This window comes from Macaca mulatta, chromosome X (genome assembly GCF_049350105.2).
Source record: "Macaca mulatta isolate MMU2019108-1 chromosome X, T2T-MMU8v2.0, whole genome shotgun sequence".
NCBI classification, from domain to species: Eukaryota; Metazoa; Chordata; class Mammalia; order Primates; family Cercopithecidae; genus Macaca; species Macaca mulatta.
Window position 1 is genome coordinate 71,799,331 of NC_133426.1, and position 19,084 is coordinate 71,818,414.

General features: G+C 43.9%; 1 protein-coding gene across 3 annotated transcripts in view; it reads left to right on the forward strand.

The window, feature by feature from the left end:
- The window catches only part of MSN (moesin), a 75,454-nt gene that overhangs the window by 30,154 nt on the left and 26,216 nt on the right, over positions 1-19,084 (forward strand).

The following is a 19,084-nucleotide window of genomic DNA, read 5'->3' on the forward strand; positions in this document are numbered from 1 at the left end:
GGCTGTAAACAAATACACCTGCAGCAGGTTATGAGGCCACCTTTCAACCTTCATTACATCCACTGGAGGTAGGTATATTTGAGAGTAGGTATTTTCTTAAGGTCTACATGGTAAACCTTGTTCCCTAATGGGGATGAGAATTGGATTAGGCTGTAAGATTAGGTGTAGGGGAACAGCAGGCTGGGTGGGGGTTTGGGGACATCCTGCTTAGTGGTAGCCAGCCAAAGTCCCCCATACAAGCCCAACCAAGGATCATGCCACATTGAAGGTCTGCACTTAGTAGTGAGGCATCTGCCTTCCAACTTCTCACGTGAGTAAGGAGGCCCTCCCTGAATATTCAGATGGATGTTCAGCCACATTATTTGCTATATTTATAGGGTGGGAAGGGAAGACATGGGGGAGCCAGGGAGTCCGAGCTGTTTAGAGAGGAGAGAAGGAAGTTTCAACAATGAGTAGGTTCAGGCTGTGGTACACCCTGGCTGCGTCTTCCTCTTTGAGTTTGTCAGGGGACCTTCCTATGGCGTGAGATCATTTTCTTTTTCAAATGGGCCAAAGCCACTGTAGGCACATTTAAATCAGGGTGCTTTAACAGAAATACCAATGCTGGCATCTAAAACCCATGTGTAATGAGACTTGAGTGACACTTGGGACCTTTTTAAAAATATAATTTTCTTGTGTTTTTGCATTTCCTGGTTTGTTAATCAAGGAAGAACACTGGCATGTCATCTTCCAGTCTCCAAATGTAAGTTAAATTGTCAATTTGGGTTTTTCCAGAAAATTAATTTTTCCAGAAGTGTTTTGAATCATCATCATCTATCTGTAGGCATGGATCCTCCAATTTAGAAGGTGCTCCTAGTGTTACCTAGTTACCCTTCCTGTTCCATTCTGTGAAACTGGGAGATTTACTGTAGATTATTCAGTCTGGTCAGATAGAGAACTGCAGCTCCCTCCCCAGTCAACGAAAGCCACCTCTATGGAGGGGAAGTATGGTAATGACATTATCTTTCCTTAGGCAGCCACGTGTTCTCTGAGAACAGGATGTGGGGAGGGCTGGGCCCCAGTCACAGGGTATGGGGGTGGGCACCGGAAAATGGGCTGGTGGTAAGGCAGTGAGGATTAGTGCCTGCCTCCTTGGCTTTGAGAGGCATGAAGAGCTCCTGTATTCTTGATTGTTCACTCATGTGTACACCTCACCCTCGCACATGGCATGTCTGTGTTCTTACCCTAAGAAAGACTGTACCTGAGAAACACTTTGTGTAAGAGCCCCAGATCTTTGGCCTGCAGAAACTGAGTGAGGCGGAGTGAGTGGGTCCAGGCTGCTCACTGTACCAACCCATGCCTTGTGATTCTTTATGACAGCCTGTGGCTTCAGGCCACTTTGGCTAAGCTTTGTTGGGGAGCTGGGCCCCGGTAGATAATGGGCAGCTTTGCTGCTCTTTCTCAGGGCCCCAGTTGTTTCCCTCCCCACAAATGGCTCCTTAGCTGAGGTGATTTGCATGTTCAGCTTCCTTTCAGGCCCCATCCTTCTCTTCTCCCTGCCCCCCACTGTTTCTGCTGGGGACCTTTGGTGATGTGCTGCCTGGGGTGGGGAAAAGAGGATGTAGCTAGCTTCCTGTGCAAAAGAGGGTGGGGCGCCGGCCTTCCTGCCTGTCTGCCCACCCACCCAGTGCTTGAGGAATTGCCTGAAGAGTTCAGTTCAGAGTCACCAGAGGCTGAAGGGCTTTCTTCAGAGTGGAGATTGACCTTTGCTCATGCTGGTCTTGGTCTCTCTCCACAGTTTTCTACTGTGGGAATAGCTGAACACTTTTTTCCTGAAATTGCAAAGCTGAAAGGGCCTTTAGAGGCCAACTAGTCCAACCGCTTCACATTACAGATGGGGAAACTGAAGCCCAGAAAGTCATATAAGTGCTATAAGGAATCAGTGGCAAAGCTAGGGATGAGTAGAATTCTAGAAGGTCAGACCTAGAGCTCTCTCCCTCCCCTCAAGCTGTTAATCCAGTGGGTTACAAACTGTTTGGCTGGGCTACCTGGTGAGTTACAGCCTCCCTTCAACCAGAACAGCTCTACTTTTACATACTTCATATTTTGAAGTTTTGTGTGATTTTCAGTTTGGGAGATTGAGGAGGCAGGAAGCTGCTAAAAATGTAATAAAGTCAAAACCACTGAGTAAAACCCAGACATTACAGTTGGGAACACTCAGACCTACAGTGGGAAGGGAGTATCCCAAGTTTACTGGGATTGGATTCAGACCCAATCTCTGAACCACCATTCGTTGCTGGTTGCTCTGAGCTAATGATGTGACTCCTTCTACCACAAGGACTGTTCCTACCCTGTGTTACCAATGCTCTTCTCCTGTCCCAAAGACAGCCTCTTTTGTAGCATCCTAAGACAGACCTGAAGTCCAGAGGCTGCTCAGTTTCTTGGGTGAAACAAATGGTAATAGGCAAGCCTTTGGAAGGACCTTTGTGTAGCCTTAAATAAGAGAAGCTTGGAAAGGCAAAGAACAGAATACTAGTAGTTAGGGAGATCAGGGTTCTAGTTCTGTTTCTTTCACACTTGAGCATGTTGTTCTTTACCTCACTGAACCTCCATTTCTCCCTTCTTTAAAATGGTACTTGTCTCGGTCCTGTCTTTTTCTTACAGGGTTTAATTCAGTGAGAAAATGCATATGGGCAAGTATCTTTTAAATTGTAGAGCACTGCACACATGGGGCTAGGATTATTGTTGTATACAAGTGAGCCAGAGGCCCTGGAAGAATCTGGGTTGTATAATGGGATTGCAGGAGAAAGGAACTAAAATTTATGAAACATCTACTACATGCCAGGTACCAAGCCAGGTGCTTTTCTATTTGTAAAGGATAAAATGTCATCCTTGCAACACTCTGATGAGGTAGGCATTATTACTCCCATTTTACCTGTAGGAAAACTGAGGCTTTAAAAGGTCTAGGGACTTGTAATGTTCCACAGACTACCTCTACAGCCCAGGGTTTCTATCAGGTATTTGTGAAGAGACCTTAAGAATGCTTAAGAATGTCCTGTGGTTTCTACTGGGGCTTTCTAGCCCACTCCCTGCCTCACTCCAGCCTGTCTCCTCTGGTGGGGATGAGACTGTCTCTTGTTGGCTTCATGTCTCAGTCCTGAACTCTTTATCCTCAGATTTCCTTGGTGGTGCACTGGGCACAATTAGGTGCCCTTGTTTGACCTTTAGCTGATGGGGAGCCCTTTGGGTCAGCCACCTTTTGCCTGATAGTAAGGACGTCCTGCTACCCTGAGGTACTGGTAAGGAGAGCCAGGGATTTGTAGCTAGTCAGACAGACTTGGCTCTTGGTCAAGGTCATGCAGCTAGAAAATAGCAGTTGGTTCCTTTCTTTGAGACTCAGTTTCCTCATTCATAAAATGGGTTTAATAATGCTTAACTTGCATGTGTCTCTTGTCCAGTGTGCTGGTAAATGTTTAACAATCAACTCTTTGGCAAATCCATGATTTTTACCGTTTGCCAATTCCCATGGTATAAATACTCCCACCATGGCTGATTTCAGGCTACCAATATGCAGTCCTTGGTGGAGGAGTTGGGAAGAGATGTGCATGATCAGCTCTACTGCAAGCTGGTTCTAGTGCACCATTGCTAGTCACACCTATTTTAGACTCCTACCCTCACCCTCCAACCTACTCACATCTGTATGCAAATGCAGCATCCTCTCAACCATGCCTCTTCTTTTCCTCAAGTTCCAAGAACATCAAGGAAAGGAAGAGCTTCATTTAAGGTCTGCTCCTTGCCCGAAAGTTCTTCCAGAAAGAGTGAATGTGGAGTGTTTAAGAGGCAGAGAACTCAAGAGGGCTTTGAGTGGGGCCCTAATTATAGCATCATGTTTTGAATGCTGAAGTATCTGAACTGTCTGTTTTCTCCCACTGTTTGATTCTTAGCTAGATGGGACGATGGTTGAAGATCCTGGACAATGGCCTGAGGGTGTGGTGCACTTAGCGTTCTGATTGTGATTTCAAAGTCTCCTCCTCTTCCTGCCATCTGACCATACTTTGCTGGATGCTAACCTCAAGGTCCCAGTCATGGGGATCTCTGGGCCAGAAAGCAGTTTGGATGACCAGACGCCTGGTCCTGTTCTCTCATTTCAACAGCATCAGGGCCATATGTTGTTTCTTTGAACTTTTCAGATGGAAAGAATCACCTGAGGCATTTGTTAAAAATGCTAATTCCCCAGCGTCTCCTCTGGAGAGTCCAATTCAGTAAGCTTAGGGTGGTGTCTAGAAGTCTGGACTTTTTGACCAGTGCCAAATTCTTATAGTAGTAAGCTAAGTTTGGGATATACCTCATTAAGCACTGCACAACACTCCTGCCATGGTGGCATCATTATACCCATGTAACAAGTTGAAATTTAAGAGTTCATGGCTTATTATTGGTAGACCTGGATCTTGAGATCAGGTTTTCAGAACACAAAGCTATGTTGCTCTTACTACAGAGACATTACTTTAGTGCACAGTGGTGTATGTGGTGGTGTGTAGTGATTATTCTAGGTAGGGAGGAGCAGGGATAATCCCTGCACTACTTTCACTACTTTACAAATAGGGAGGCCAAGGTACAGAGGGATTTGAGGGCAGTAGCAGAACTGATCACATCCTTGCATCCTTTATCTTTTGTGGATGTGGACTGTATTCAACCCTGGAGAGCCATTTACCAGGTCCAGCAGCCCAGATGTCTCTATAGTTGGCTTTTTTTTTTTTTTTTTTGACAGAGTCTTGCTCTGTCGCTCATGCTGCAGGACAGTGATGTGATCTTGGCTCACTGCAACCTCCGCCTCCTGGGTTCAAGCGATTCTCCTGCCTCAGCCTCCCAAGTAGCTGGGACTACAGGAATGCGCTGCTACACCCGGCTAATTTTTGTATTTTTAGTAGAGATGGAGTTTCACCATGTTGGCCAGGCTGGTCTTGAACTCCTGGCCTCAAGTGATCTGCCCGCCTTGGCTTCCCAAAGTGCTGGGATTACAGGCGTGATCCACCGCACCCGGTCTTTCAGTTCTTTACTTGTTGTGTTTCCCTTCTATCAGACATCCCTCTAGTCCTATTAACACCATCCCAGGCCAGGCATGGTAGCTCATGCTGGTAATTCCAGCACTTTGAGAGGCAAAGGCGGGCGGATCACTTAAGGCCAGGAGTTCAAGACCAGCCTGGACAACATGGTGAAACCCCTTCTCTACTAAAAATACAAAACTTAGCCAGACATAGTGGTGGGTGCCTGTAATCCCAGCTACTTAGGAGGCTGGGGCAGGGGAATTGCTTGAACCTGGGAGATGGAGGTTGCAGTGAGCCACGATCACGCCATTGCACTCCAGCCTGGGCGACAGAGCGAGACTCTGTCTAAAACAAAACAAAACAAAACAAAACAAAAAAAAACAAAAACAAAAAACTCCATAAAACACCATTCCATGAGAGGCTGGTTGGCTCGGGGGGTATAATCTATGCCACGGGCTCCCAAATCTGGCTAGGTCTTGGAATTACCTGAGTTGCTTAACTTCTGATGCATGGTCCCTACTTCTGACCTAGTAAATCAGAATCTCTGTGGACAAGGTTGGGAAATCTATATTTTAAAAATTGACCTCAGGTGATTCTGATAAGCTAGTTTGCAAACCCAGTTTGTGATCTTCTGGATACCATCTGAGGGAGTTTGGAGGTCCCAGTAGGTTGTGTTGAGGGTTGCAGACTTGTATGTGTTACTGGGACATAACTGGAGAAAATGGCAAGGCAGAATCCAGAATAAGGAGGGAAGATCAGGCAGCCTTTGAAAATAATAAGGTAGCATAGGTGCTGTGTTATGCTCTGCCTCTCCATAGGATTCTGCTTCTTGGGGAGGAAATCCCCATCCCTCTCAAGAGATAAAATATTTAAAATAATGCTGGAATATGTGTGTATTTAACTGTTGTGCACGGTTTCACATTGTCTTGCCAACTCGAAGTGTAATCACCTTTTAGTTTTCCCTGAAAGTGAGAGTCCTTTATGCTAGAAGGGCTCTTTAGGGGTCTTCTTGGGCAGCCCCTAGCCCTCTGTAGTGGAACAGGTTTTGTTTTAAATTATTCCTGACAGGTAGGATATTCGTCATAATATGGCTAAAAGGGGAGTGGTTAGTAATCATCACATTCTACTTATGATGTGTCAAGTACTTTCATGTCTGTTATTATTATTATTTTATGTTTTTATTAGTATTAAATTATTTTCTTCCTCCAGTGTCAAACATGTTCTATTATTTTAACTTAAATCTCCCAATAACCCCGTAGTGAGGTCGATATTATTAGACCCGTTTTATAGATTAGGAAACTGAATTTTAGAAAGACGAAGGTCAAAAAGGCTCCAAAGCTCAAAATGCTGATACCATTATTTCCAGAACAAGGGCTCCAGTTTTGTGGGTTCGACAGATACTAGGTTTGGTTCTTAGCTTACCAGCAAGGTAGTTAGGAAGCCAACCTTAGCCTACCCCTGGGGTTGAAACTAGAGCTTTGCTTTGCTTTGCTTTTTTTTTTTTTTTTTTTTTTTTTTAAATAGGATCTCTCTCTGTTGCACAGGATAGAGGGCAGTGGCGAGATTTTGGCTCACTACAACCTCTGCCTCCTGTTTTCAAGCAAGCGATTCTCATGCCTCAGCCTCCTGAGTATTAGTAGCTGGGACTACAGGCGTGCGCTACCATGCCCAGCTAATTTTTATACTTTTTGTAGAGACAGAATTTCTCCATTTTGCCCAGGCTGGTCTTCAACTGGGCTCAAGCGGTCTGCTCACCTCACCCTCCCAAAGTGCTGGGATTATAGGCATGAACCACCACACTCAGCTGGAAACAGAGCTTTTTGATTAGGGCCAGAAGCGTCCCCCTGCAACTGCATATTTGACTAATCCTGGCTTCAGCAGTTTTAATATTCCCATGAGCAATAGATGGAACCCAAGTTTGGGTTTGGATCAGCTCCAGTGTGCTTCAGAAGTATGATACTGGAGGTTGCTGGAGTCTGTTCCTAAGCAGAGGGAATAGAGCCCTCTTCTGGCACCCGGGGCAGAGCTGGCATATTCAGGCAGCCAAAAATGGTCAGTTTCCAGTCTACAAATACTTCCTGTGAAACTTGCTGGCAGGAAGCTGGGTCAAGCAGGAAACTGACGCTAAAGAGTGAAGCTCAGCTAGGTGTGGCCCCGGATAGGGGCTTTGCCCATTTGGAGATTGACTTTATTAATGATGGACCTGCACTCCTTTTATTTCAGCAGCTTTGAAGTTTTATGGGAGTTGAACGAATCTGTTGTTCTTGGCTGCCTAGATATGAACCCATTACTCAAATTCCCTTCCTCTTTCTCTGCTCTGTGCCCTCCTCAATCCCCAGCTTGAGTCTTGGCTATGCCTGTTACTGGGGGCCTTCCCAACCAGTTGCTATTTAAGTTTTTCCAAAGGAAACAGTTCTGGAAACAAGGCTGTCTGAGTTTTCCTTCCATGGTGTTATAAAACATTTAGTCTCCCTAGAATGGGTGGTGGTGATTGTCTCACAGCCTGAAAGTTAGGCCTGCCCTCTGTTGAAAGCTAAACTTCCAAGCAGTGCCAGCTTGGAGTTTTTCACAGAAACAAATTGATCCAGCCTCCTCCACGTAGTTTTTTTAGATCAATAATAGTATGCTTGAAGTATCTACTGTTTTCTAAATGCCAGGCTGGCACTATGGCTTACTAAATAGGCTAGTGGATCAAAAGCCAGTTTTTTTGTTTTTTTTTTTTTTTGAAACGGAGTCTTGTGCTGTCACCCAGGCTGGAGTGCAGTGGCACAATCTTGGTTCACTGCAATCTCCGCCTCCCGGGTTCAAGCAATTCTCCTGTCTCAGCCTCCCTAGTAGCTGGGACTACAGGCACACGCCACCATGCCTGGCTAATTTTTTGTATTTTTAGTAGAGACAGGATTTCACTGTATTGGTCAGACTGGTCTCGAACTCCTAACCTCAGGTGATCCACCCACCTGGGCCTCCCAAAGTGCTGGGATTACAAGCGTGAGCCACCGCGCCCAGCCTCAAAAGCCAGGTTTTTAACCCCTCCTCCCACACTGCCTAGCAGCTGTGTGGCTCTGGGCCAGTGCCTCCATTTCTTTGGACCTCAGTTTCCCCAGCTGTATGTTGCAAGGTTCGAATCGAGTGATCTCTGAGGTCTTTTTCAGGTCTGACAATTTGGAATTCTGGACTGTTTATTTTCTTAGAGGACAAGTTGAAGTTCAGAAGGGAGAAGCCATATGAGATTCTAGGATGCCTGGGTTGAAATAATGAGAAAATGTAAAAAGGAATGGCCATGCTAAGGAGCTGGTGGGACAACCCATGTGCCTAAGAAGGAAAGATGAGTTGGGGCTGGAGAGTATTTGCCCTGGGGATATGGTTTGGCTAAGGTGATTTTGAAAGTAAGAACTGAAGTTAGGTTCAGACACTAAGGAGATGGTTTTCTTCCTGACTTTCACGTGTGGAGAGAAAAACAAGAGGGCTCTACCTGGGCCTGAGGTTGAACAAAAGGCCATGCAATTAAGGCTGGATTAACAAAGAAACTAACTTGCTAAAGTGACATCACTATCTCTGATTTTTTTTTCCTTCAATTTTCACCTTTGACCTGAGCTCTGCTCCCACAGGGACGAGGTGGTTATATTTCCATTGCTAACCATCACACATATGGTAATTGGAGGAGTAACTCCCTGTCTCCAGTATGCCCTTGTCTTCCAGTTGAAATACTTCTTGAGGAGCTTTGGATGACAGGGCTGGGTCAAAACAAATGAAAGCGGACCCTTGTCTCGCATGCCCTCTGGAGCTGTTGGAGTGGTTGAAGAACTACTACTAACCCATTAAGCTGTGAGTGAGGTTGGGTGTTGTTCTTCTTTCTAGAAGCTACTGGGAAAAGGCATGGGCATACAAAAGGTTAACCCTAGGCAGGTCTTATGGGCCGTATTGAGAGTCTGGAAGAGGTCCTAGTAGATAACTGTACCAGTTACCACTTCCAAGTCAACAGGGAAGAGGCTGGCTTGCTGGGAAGTGAGTGAGTCAGTGAAGGAGGAGGAGGAGGAGCAGAATGGCCCCTAGGCTAAAGATTCAAAGCAAACCTTGTTTTCCCTCTTACGGAAAATAGCTGCTTGAGACAGTGCTGTCATCCAGAGAGGCAAAACAGATCAGGACCTGCCTTGCCCTGCCTTGTCCCCACTCTTAGTAGCAGGAAATGGTGGGAACTGGAGCCTAAACAATAGAGTTTAGCCTCTGACCTGATGAAGGCAGTGTGAGTGACGCTGTGATGACTATTCTTTGGCCAGGGAAGATACTAGAACTCTGGGATTGTGTTAGTAGGGCTCATCCTTCCTCTGGCTTCCCTGCCCCACTTATACTTGCCTTCTTTTCTATACCAGCAGCCCCACTGAAAGCCCAGCGGGGGTGGCCCCTGGGGGAGGTGGCAGGTGGGAAATGAGGTCATCGAGCTCAGACCCAATTGGGCTGACTCACAAGCTTTGCCCCAGTGAGACAAGGGGACCTTCCCAAGCAGTGCTTCCCAGATGTGCCCAGGCTTCCTATGCCAGAATGTTTGAGTCTTAGCCAAAATAGTTGCCAAGGCAGTGTCTGAAGACAACATGACAGGAGAGGTGGGTGGAGTTGTGGAAGGAGCTCCAGGAATGTCCAGAAGACCCGCCTCCACTACTTGTTGGCTTAATAAATGTGACCTCAGTGATGTTAAGTGAGACTGTGTGTGATGAGGCCGACACATTGTTGGCATTCAGTAAGTGTTCATTTCCAACCTTCTGTCACCTGCCTCTATGCACTTCAGTTTTCTCATCTATGAAGTGGGGATGGTAATGTTCATCCCCTCGGCTCGGAGGTCCATGCTCCAGGCAAGTTACTTGTAATTATTTGACTTACTTTCTGCTTTTCTCTCTGACTCTTCCAAACTTCTCTCCAGGAAAGAGCCATCTTATAGTTCAGTGACATGGGGTAGGTGAGGGGAAACCATTGACAATCCCTTTTCCTGTAGCTGGGCTACTGCTCACCTGGGTGCTCCTGACAGTAGGCAAAGAGAGGGTTGCTTATTTGAAACTGGCAGGCCCAGAGACCAAAGTACCTCAGCTGCTGGTGCCAAGACAGAGGTAGTATCTGGCCTAGTTACTTCTGTGTCTCAGCCCAGCTAACTGGGGACATGAGAGAGATCTCAGTTTGTTGAAGGCTTTGGACAGTGGACCACCGAGATGAATTTGTTTGTGCTTAGCGAAGTGCTTGGTGTGGGAAGTGTCTATGTTGAATTGCTCAGTAAATAACAGTGGGCTTATTGTTCTTGGGCAACGGGTGGGAGGGCCAGGGCATGTGAGAGGATGACACTCCCCCTTCCCCAGACACACATGCAGACATTTTGTTATTGTTCCTTCAACCCTTAATGTTCTCCTGAGACACAGTCTTTGACCTCATGCTATGCCTAGATCCTCAGGGCCTGGCTTAGGCAGGGATCTAGCCTTATAAACAGTTCTCTGCTGGGGACTACATCTTGAAATGCTACCCCACCCAGGTCAGCTCCTTTATTCCTGTCAAACTGAAGGGCTGACTGGGAATTTTCTGCCAACTTTGGAAACTTCATTTTTAGGTTCTTTCCTCCCAAACAAGACCACTGTCTTCTCTTTGGGGAGAGAGCAGCATCTAGGCCCGAAAAGAAGACCGTGGGTGCCCACTAAGGGTGAGCATCTAGTGGGCCCTCTGTGGCAGTGGGTCTGGGTCTGCAGCCCATCTTGCACTCTTGGATCCCAGATGAATCTAAGAGAGAACAAAGGGATATTTTTGATCAGGACTTCTATCGATCACCTTCAGGCCCCAGCTGTTACTACCCTTACTCCTTGCTACCTCTGACATGTACACAGAAAACAGGAGAGCATAGACCCATGGCCTTGTCCTCATGACTTAACATTTGTTATTATTTTTTAACCTTTTTTTTTTTTTTTTTTTTTTTAAATAGAGATGGTCTTGCTATATTGCCCAGGCTGATCTCTAGCTCCTGGCTTCAAGCTGTCCTCCCACCTTGGTCTCCCAAAGTGTTGAGATTTACAGATGTGAGCTGCCGTACCCAGCCTAATTTTGATTTTTTTAACCTGATACATATTAATAAATGCGTACATAAATTGTACATATTTATGGGGTACATAGCAGTGTTTCGATATATACAATATATAGTGATCAGATCAGGGTAATTAGCATACCATCATCTCAAACATTTATCATTTCTTTTTTTGAGACAGGGTCTCACTCTGTCGCCCAGGCTGGAGTGCAGTGGTATGATCTTGGCTCACTGCAACCTCTGCCTCCCAGATTTAAGCGATTCTCCTGCCTCAGCCTCCTGAGTAGCTGGGATTATAGGTGTGTGCCACCATGCCCAGCTAATTTTTGTATTTTTAGTACAGGTGGGATTTTGCCATGTTGGCCAGGATGGTCTTGGACTCCTGGCCCCAAGTGATCCACCCGCCTTGGCCTCTCAAAGTGCGGGGATTACAGGTGTGAGACACCATGCTCGGCCGGGTGTTTAACTTTCTGTGCCTGGCTTATTTCACTTAACATAATGTCCTTCAGGCTTATCCCTATTGCTGCAAATGACAGGATTTTATTTATTTATTTATTTATTTATTTATTTATTTATTTATTTATTTTGAGACGGAGTCTTGCTCTGTTGCCCAGGCTGGAGTGCAGTGGCATGATCTTGGCATACTGCAACTTCTGCCTCTCAGGTTCAAGCGATTCTCCTGCCTCAGGCTCCTGAGTAACTGGGATTATAGGCACACGCCATCACACCTGGCTAATTTTTGTGTTTTTAGTAGAGACTGGGTTTCACTGTGTTGGCTAGGCTGGTCTTGAACTCCTGACTTCAGGTGATCCACCCATCTCGGCCACCCAAAGTGCTGGGATTACAGGCATGAGCCACTGTGCTTGGCCAGGATTTCATTTTTTATGGCTGAATAATATTCCATTATGTATATATGCCACATTTTCTTTTCTTTTCTTTCTTTCTTTCTTTCTTTTTTTTTTTTTTTTGAGACAGAGTCTCACTCTCTTGGCCAGGCTGGAGTGCAGTGGCACAATCTGGGCTCACTGCAACCTCCGCCTCCCGGGCTCAAGTGATTCTCCTGCCTCAGCCTCCTGAGTAGCTGGGATTACAAGCATATGCCACCACGCCCGGCTAATTTGCCACATTTTCTTTATCCATTCATCTGGTTTTGCACACTTGGGTTGATTCCATATCTTGGCTATTGTGATGTGGTGATGCAGTAAACATGAGGGTGCAGATATCTCTTCAATATACTGATTTTTTTCCCTTTGGATAAATGCCTAGTTGTGGGATTGCTGGATCATATGGTAGTCCTATTTTTAGTTTTCTGAGAAACCTCCATACTGTTGTCCATAGTGGTTATACTGGTTTACATTCCTGCTAACGGGACTCACATTTGCTTCTGAGTTAAGTGGGGACAGGAATGGGAATTCTTTTGTGTTTGTTTTTCTTTCCAATTTTTTAAAAACCTAAAGTTATTTATCTCCACAATGAAGTTCAGGAAACCTCAGGCTGCTGTCCCTGGGGAAGAAGACACAGTGGAATGGCAGAAACCCTGAGTAGGGATTCAGAAAAAAATAGGTTCTGGTTGGGTTTCAGCTCACACTTTCAGATTTTGGTAGAGCCCTTGTACTAGGGTGATCCACTAGGAGGGAGGAAGCATGGGCAACCCTAGCCTCTCTGACATGCTTATTCAACATTCAGGATGGGCCCTTCTTTACCAACTGATTTATTTAAGAAATATTTGTTTAATGAATATTTGATTACATACTTTGGGCCAGCACTGGGCTCCACCCTTGATTGGTGCCCTGAAGATGCTGGATTGGCATGATCTACAATTGACATGATCTGTACGAGACACTGGCTTGCTTCCTTTGAAAATTATTTCCAATATTGAGAATTAAAGGGAACTTGTGGGTTTTGGAATATGTCCCTGGAATCCCACCCCTTCCCCTTCCCTTAATTTCCTTCCTGGGTGTTTTCTTCCAAAAAGCCCAGCTCTGATTGTGCCCCACTCTGCCTGGAACTTCTAGACTGGCTGGCCACTGCCAACAGGATTAAGGCCCAGCCTTCTAGCATAGCCTTCAATGCCCTCTACCTACCTTCCTAGACTCTGCCCTCTCTTCACTTTGCAGGCCTCATTCACCCTGGAGTAGGTGTACATACTGACTTCTAAAGGGGCCATCTGCATCCTTGCCTCCCTCTGGGCCATCATACATGTTGTTTTCTCTATCTGGGACATTTGAGTGCTCTTGTCCCTACCCACACAGTCTTTCTTTTCCACAATCCAACTTATTCTTTGGAATCAGTGCAAACACCACTTTGAACTGTGGTTCCTAATTTCCATGAAAGGTTTCCTCTGTTCTTCTGTTATGGCACTTCTCAGGGTCTCCCTTGTACATTTTAGTTTTTGTGTTTTTCAGTAAGTGCCTTGAGATCAGGGACTGGTTCTACTGCTCTGTTCCAACCATAGTTCCTTAAACATTGTGTTCCATTAATATTGGGTGAATTGAAATGAATTTATAGGAAGCTCCTTAACCTGGAGTCTTCAGACCTCTATGGGGTCCATGGATAGAATTTGAAGTGGGAAGGATATATGAACTTGGATGGAGGAAAATAACTTATTTGTTTTTTTACCAACCTCTCCTTTGTAATTTAGCCATTTGTTCAATTATGAATGTAGGCAAATAAAAATAAAAATAAAAATAAAAATAAAAATAAAATAAAGGCAGCAGTAATGGCAGTACCCATGACCTTGTTACCAACTCTTAGGTTGTGGAGTGTTTTCCTGGATTCTACCTTTTTTTTTTTTTTTAGTTTGCTTAATAATAGAAGTTTATATAGAAACTATCTAATATACTTCTTTTTTTTTTTTAGATGAAGTCTTGCTCTGTCACTGAGGCTGGAGTGCATTGATGTGATCTCGGCTCACTGCAGCCTCTGCCTCCTGGGTTCAAGCGATTTTCCTGCCTCAGCTTCTGGAGTAGCTGGGACTGCAGGCATGCACCACCATGCTCGGCTAATTTTTGTATTATTATTTTTATTTTGAGGTGGAGTTTTGCTCTTTTTGCCCAGGCTGGAGTGCAATGGCATGATCTCAGCTCACTGCAACCTCTGCCTCCCAGGTTCAAGCGATTCTCCTACCTCAGCCTCCCAAGTAGGTGGGATTATAGTCATGTCCTACTATGCCCAGCTAATTTTTTGTATTTTTAGTAGAGGTGGGGTTTCACCATGTTTGTCAGCTGGTCTTGAACTCCAGACATCAGGTGATCCACCTGCCTCGGCCTCCCAAAGTGCTGGGATTATAGGCGTGAGCCACCGTGCCTGGCCTAATTTTTGTATTTTTAGTAGAAATGGGGTTTCACCATGTTGGCCACGCTGGTTTCGAACTCCTGACCTCAAGTAATTCGCCTGTCTTGGCCTCCCAAAGTCCTGGGGTTACAGGCGTGAGACACCACACCTGGCCCCTAATGTACATATTTTTATATCACAATTAGTTATTGTATATTTGTCAAAATATTATTTGTGCTCAATACATGTTTGAAATTACAGTAGCAATAACTAACTAATAAGACCTAGTGCTAGGTAATTACTTAATGTGGTAATAAGCACATATTATTAGATTTTGATTTACATTTCAACTGTTTCAATATAATTTTGTTTTATTGTGTCTACTTTATTTCATGCATTTACAAATATTCTGAGAAGGGGTCCATAGGCTTCACTAGACAGGCAAGAATGATTCATGGCACAAAAAAGTCAAGATGTCAAATATCCCCATCTCTGTGTGTGTATATTATGCTGTATCTATCTCCAATATCCCCTTGTTTGGTACCCATTCATTTAGCCAACATCTTGTGTGAGTACCCATTGAATCTTGAGTACTGGAAAGGTAATTCTAAGTAAGATGTAAACTTTGAGGTGAGAATGAAGCCTATTGTTCTAAAAGCCCACTGCCCCCTTTCTATTCTCTCCTGTCCCTTCAGTCATTGGTGTTTTGAGGTCACCCCTGACCCGGCTCAAGGGTGATTTGCGGCTGGATATAGCATGGTGCCCTTCAAATTCCAGTCCAATGGCCCCATCCTACTTTATGAGGGCCCATTCTATAGGGGTCACTGAGTTGGCAGGAAGCCTAGGGTAGTACCAAATCAAAGTGGCTAACCTTGCCTTACTCCCACTGGGGTACTTGCCTTACTTGTTCCTGCCTTCAGGGCCTTTCCTGTCCCATTGTCAATCCTAAAATAGATTTCCTCCTTGGCTCCCTAGTGAGATTTATTTACAAAGTTGTTTTCTGGGCCTGATCCTCATAGTAATTGTTTATCTGGCAAAATGGCTGCCTGGCCCCCTCTTCCCTGCTCCTGACCCGTGTGTCCAGGAAAGTCCTAGGGGTTCAAAGACTGATAAGGCTTAATGTCTTACTCACTCCATGGAAATTTGCATCTTTGGCAATACTATATCTAGTGCTTTCCCTCAATACTATTAGTAGTATGTGACCACCTTAGAAAATGTAGAATTTTTTTTTTTTTTTTTTAATTTAAAGAAGGGAGAAAGCATCCATAAGATCACCACCCCAAAACCAAGCCTGACTATTACTTGGACAAGATTCCAATCATCCCTCTATGTATACATTTTACAAAGTTGAGCTCATGGACTCTATGAAATACTGTTTACACTTCCTCATTCAATATTACTAAAGTGTCTTCCCTAAGCATGAAATTGTCTTCATAAAGGTTTTATATGACCATATAACAAGCCATCTTGTGGCTGTACTATATACATTATTTAAGCAAAATGTCTAACAACTAAAAATCAATCTTTTATTTCTTTTAATGGTAGACTTTTGCACTCTGTAAGAGGAATTTAGTATATTGGTTTACATTGTGAGGTTTGGATTTAGACCTGGATTCAAACCCTGTCTCCCCTGCTTAATAGCAATGTGACTTTAGACAAATACCTATTTCTTTATCTCCAATGTGGAGATAATGCTCTACTTCACAGGGTGATTATTGATATTAAATGGGGTAGTACATATGAAGTGCCTGGTGAGTAGCAAGTCTTGATACAGGAAAGCTGCTGCCTGTTACTATTACTACTGCTACCATTACTACAGAGTTTTCAGCCAAAGGAATAAATCTCTAATTATGAAATTTCAGCTATCATTGACCTAGGTTTGGGGATCTATTTGTAAAGGTGGTGAATATTTTTTCTAGTGACCGTGAAGTCATATGTGTGTGGCTGTCTCTTATTTTGGTCTGGGCCTGTTTCTGGACCTTTGTCTCCCTACTGACTTGGCTTTGGTAGCACCTCTATGCTGCCCATACCTACCCCTACTGAGGCCCCCTTCCCCTCTTGAGCCTAAGAAAGCCAATGAGACATAAATATAGGAAGCATTAACAATGCAAGGCAGTATATAGAACCACAGACATCAGCACTGAAATGGTCTTTGGACCATTTATCTTGTTTAATTGGCTGCCCTTCATCTCATTCCTGCCTTTGCACAGGTGAGGGAAACTAAGGCCCAAGAAAAGGACAGGAGTTATCTACGGTTGTAGATTTGACCAGTTACATGCTAGGCTTGGAATCCAGTGTTCTTCTTTGTTTTTAATTTTTATTTTAAGTTCAAGGGTACATGTGCAGGTTTGTCATATAGGTAAACTCGTGTCATGGGGATTCATTGTACAGATCATTTTATCACCCAGGTATTAAGCCTAGTACCCATTAGTTATTAATATTTTTTCCTGATCATCTCCCTTCTCCCACCCTCCACCTTCTGTGTGTCCATGTGTTCTCATCATTTAACTCCCACTTATAAGTGAGAACATGTGGTATTCTGCAACCTCTGCCTCTCAGGTTAAAGCGATTCTCATGCCTCAACCACCAAAGTAGCTGGGATTACAGGTGTGTACCACCTTGCCTGGCTAATTTTTGTATTTTTAGTAGAGGTGGGGTTTTGCTGTATTGTCCAGGTTGGTCTAGAACTCCTGGCCTCAAGGGATGTGTCCACCTTGGCCTCCTAAAGTGCTGGGATTACAGGTGTGAGCCACCACGCCCAGCCTGGCATTTGATTTTCTGTTCCTGCATTAGTTTGCTAAGGATAATGACTTCTACTCTATTCATGTTCCTGCAAAGGACATGATCTTGTTGTTTTTTATGGCTGCATAGTATCATACATTTCCTTTATCCAGTCTACCATTGATTGGCATTTAGGTTGATTCCATGTCATTGCTATTGTGAATAGTGCTTCAATGCACATGTGCGTGCATGCATCTTTATGATAGAATGATTTATATTCCTTTGGGTATATACCCAGCAATGAGATTGCTGGGTTGAATGGTAGTTTTGTTTTCAGGTCTTTGAGAAATTGCCACACTGTTTTCTACCATGGTTGAACTAATTTACACTCCCACCAACAGTGTATAAGGGTTCCCTTTTCTTTGCAATCTCACCAGCACCTGTTTTTTTCTTCTTATTATTTTTTAATAATAGCCATTCTGACTTGTGTGAGATGGTATCTCATTGTGGTTTTGATTTGCATTTCTCTAATGATGTTAGTTTGTTATATATGCTGCTTGGCCACATGTATGTCTTCTTTTGAAAAGTATCTCTTCATATCCTTTGCCCACACTTTAATGGGGTGTTTGTTTTTTTTCTTGTAAATTTGTTGAAGTTCCCTATAGATGCTGGATATTAGACCTTTGTAAGTTGCATAGTTTGCAAATATTTTATCTGGTTCCATAAGTTGCCTATTTACTCTGCTGATGGTTTCTTCTGCTGTGCAGAAGCTCTTTAGTTAGATCCCATTTGTCAATTTTTGCTTTTGCTTCAATTGCTTTTGGCATCTTCGTTATGAAATCTTTATCCATTCCTATGTCCAGAACGGTATTGCCTAGGTTTTCTTTCAGGATTTTTTTAATTTTTGAGTTTTACATTACTTTTACATTTAAGTCTTTAATACATCTAGAGTTGATTTTTAAATATGGCATAAGGATGGGGTCCAGTTTCAATCTTCTGCATGTAGCTAACCAGTTATCCCAGCACCGTTTATTGAATTGGGAGTCCTTTTTCCATTGCTTTTTTTGTGGACTTCGTCAAATATCAGATGGTTGTAGGTGCGTGGCCTTATTTCTGGGCTATTCTACTCCATTGGTCTCTCTCTGTTTTTGTACCAGGACAATGCTGTTTTGGTTACTGTAGCCCTCTAGTATCATTTGAAGTTGGGTAGCATGATGCCTCCAGCTTTGTTCTTTTTGCTTAGGATTGCCATGGTTATTCAAGCTGCTTTTTTTTGTTTCCATATGAATTTTAAAACAGTTTTTCCTTGTTCTGTGAAGAATGTCATTGGTAGTTTGATAGGAATAGCATTGAGACTATTCTATAAATTGCTTTGGGCAGTATCACCATTTTAATGATATTGATTCTTCCTATTCGTGAGCATGGACTGTTTCTCCATTTGTTTGTGTCATCTCTGATTTCTTTGAGCAGTGGTTTGTAGTTCTCCTTGTAGAGATCTTTCACTTCCCTAGTTAGCTGTATTCCTAGGCATTTATTCCTTTGTGGCAGTTCTGAATGGGATTGCCTTCCTGATTTGGCTCTTGGCTTGACTGTTGTTGGTGTATATGAATGCTAGTGACTTTTGTATGTTGATTTTTGTATACTGAGACTTTGCCGAAGTTGTTTATCAGATTAAGGAGCTTTTTGGCTGAGACTATTGGAGTTTCTAGATATAGGATCATGCCATCTGCAAACAAGGATAGTTTGACTTCCTCTCCTCTTGCTTGGATGCCCTCTATTTCTTTCTCTGGTCTGATTGTTCTGGCCAGGACTTCTAATACTATGTTGAATATGAGTGGGTGAGAGAGGGCATTCTTGTCTTGTGTCGGTTTTAAAAGGGAATGCTTCCAGCTTTGGCCCATTCAGTATGATGTTGGTTGTGGGTTTGTCAGATGGCTCTTATTATTTTGAGGTATGCTCCTTCAATACCTAGTTTATTGAGAACTTTTAACACGAAGGGGTGTTGGATATTACT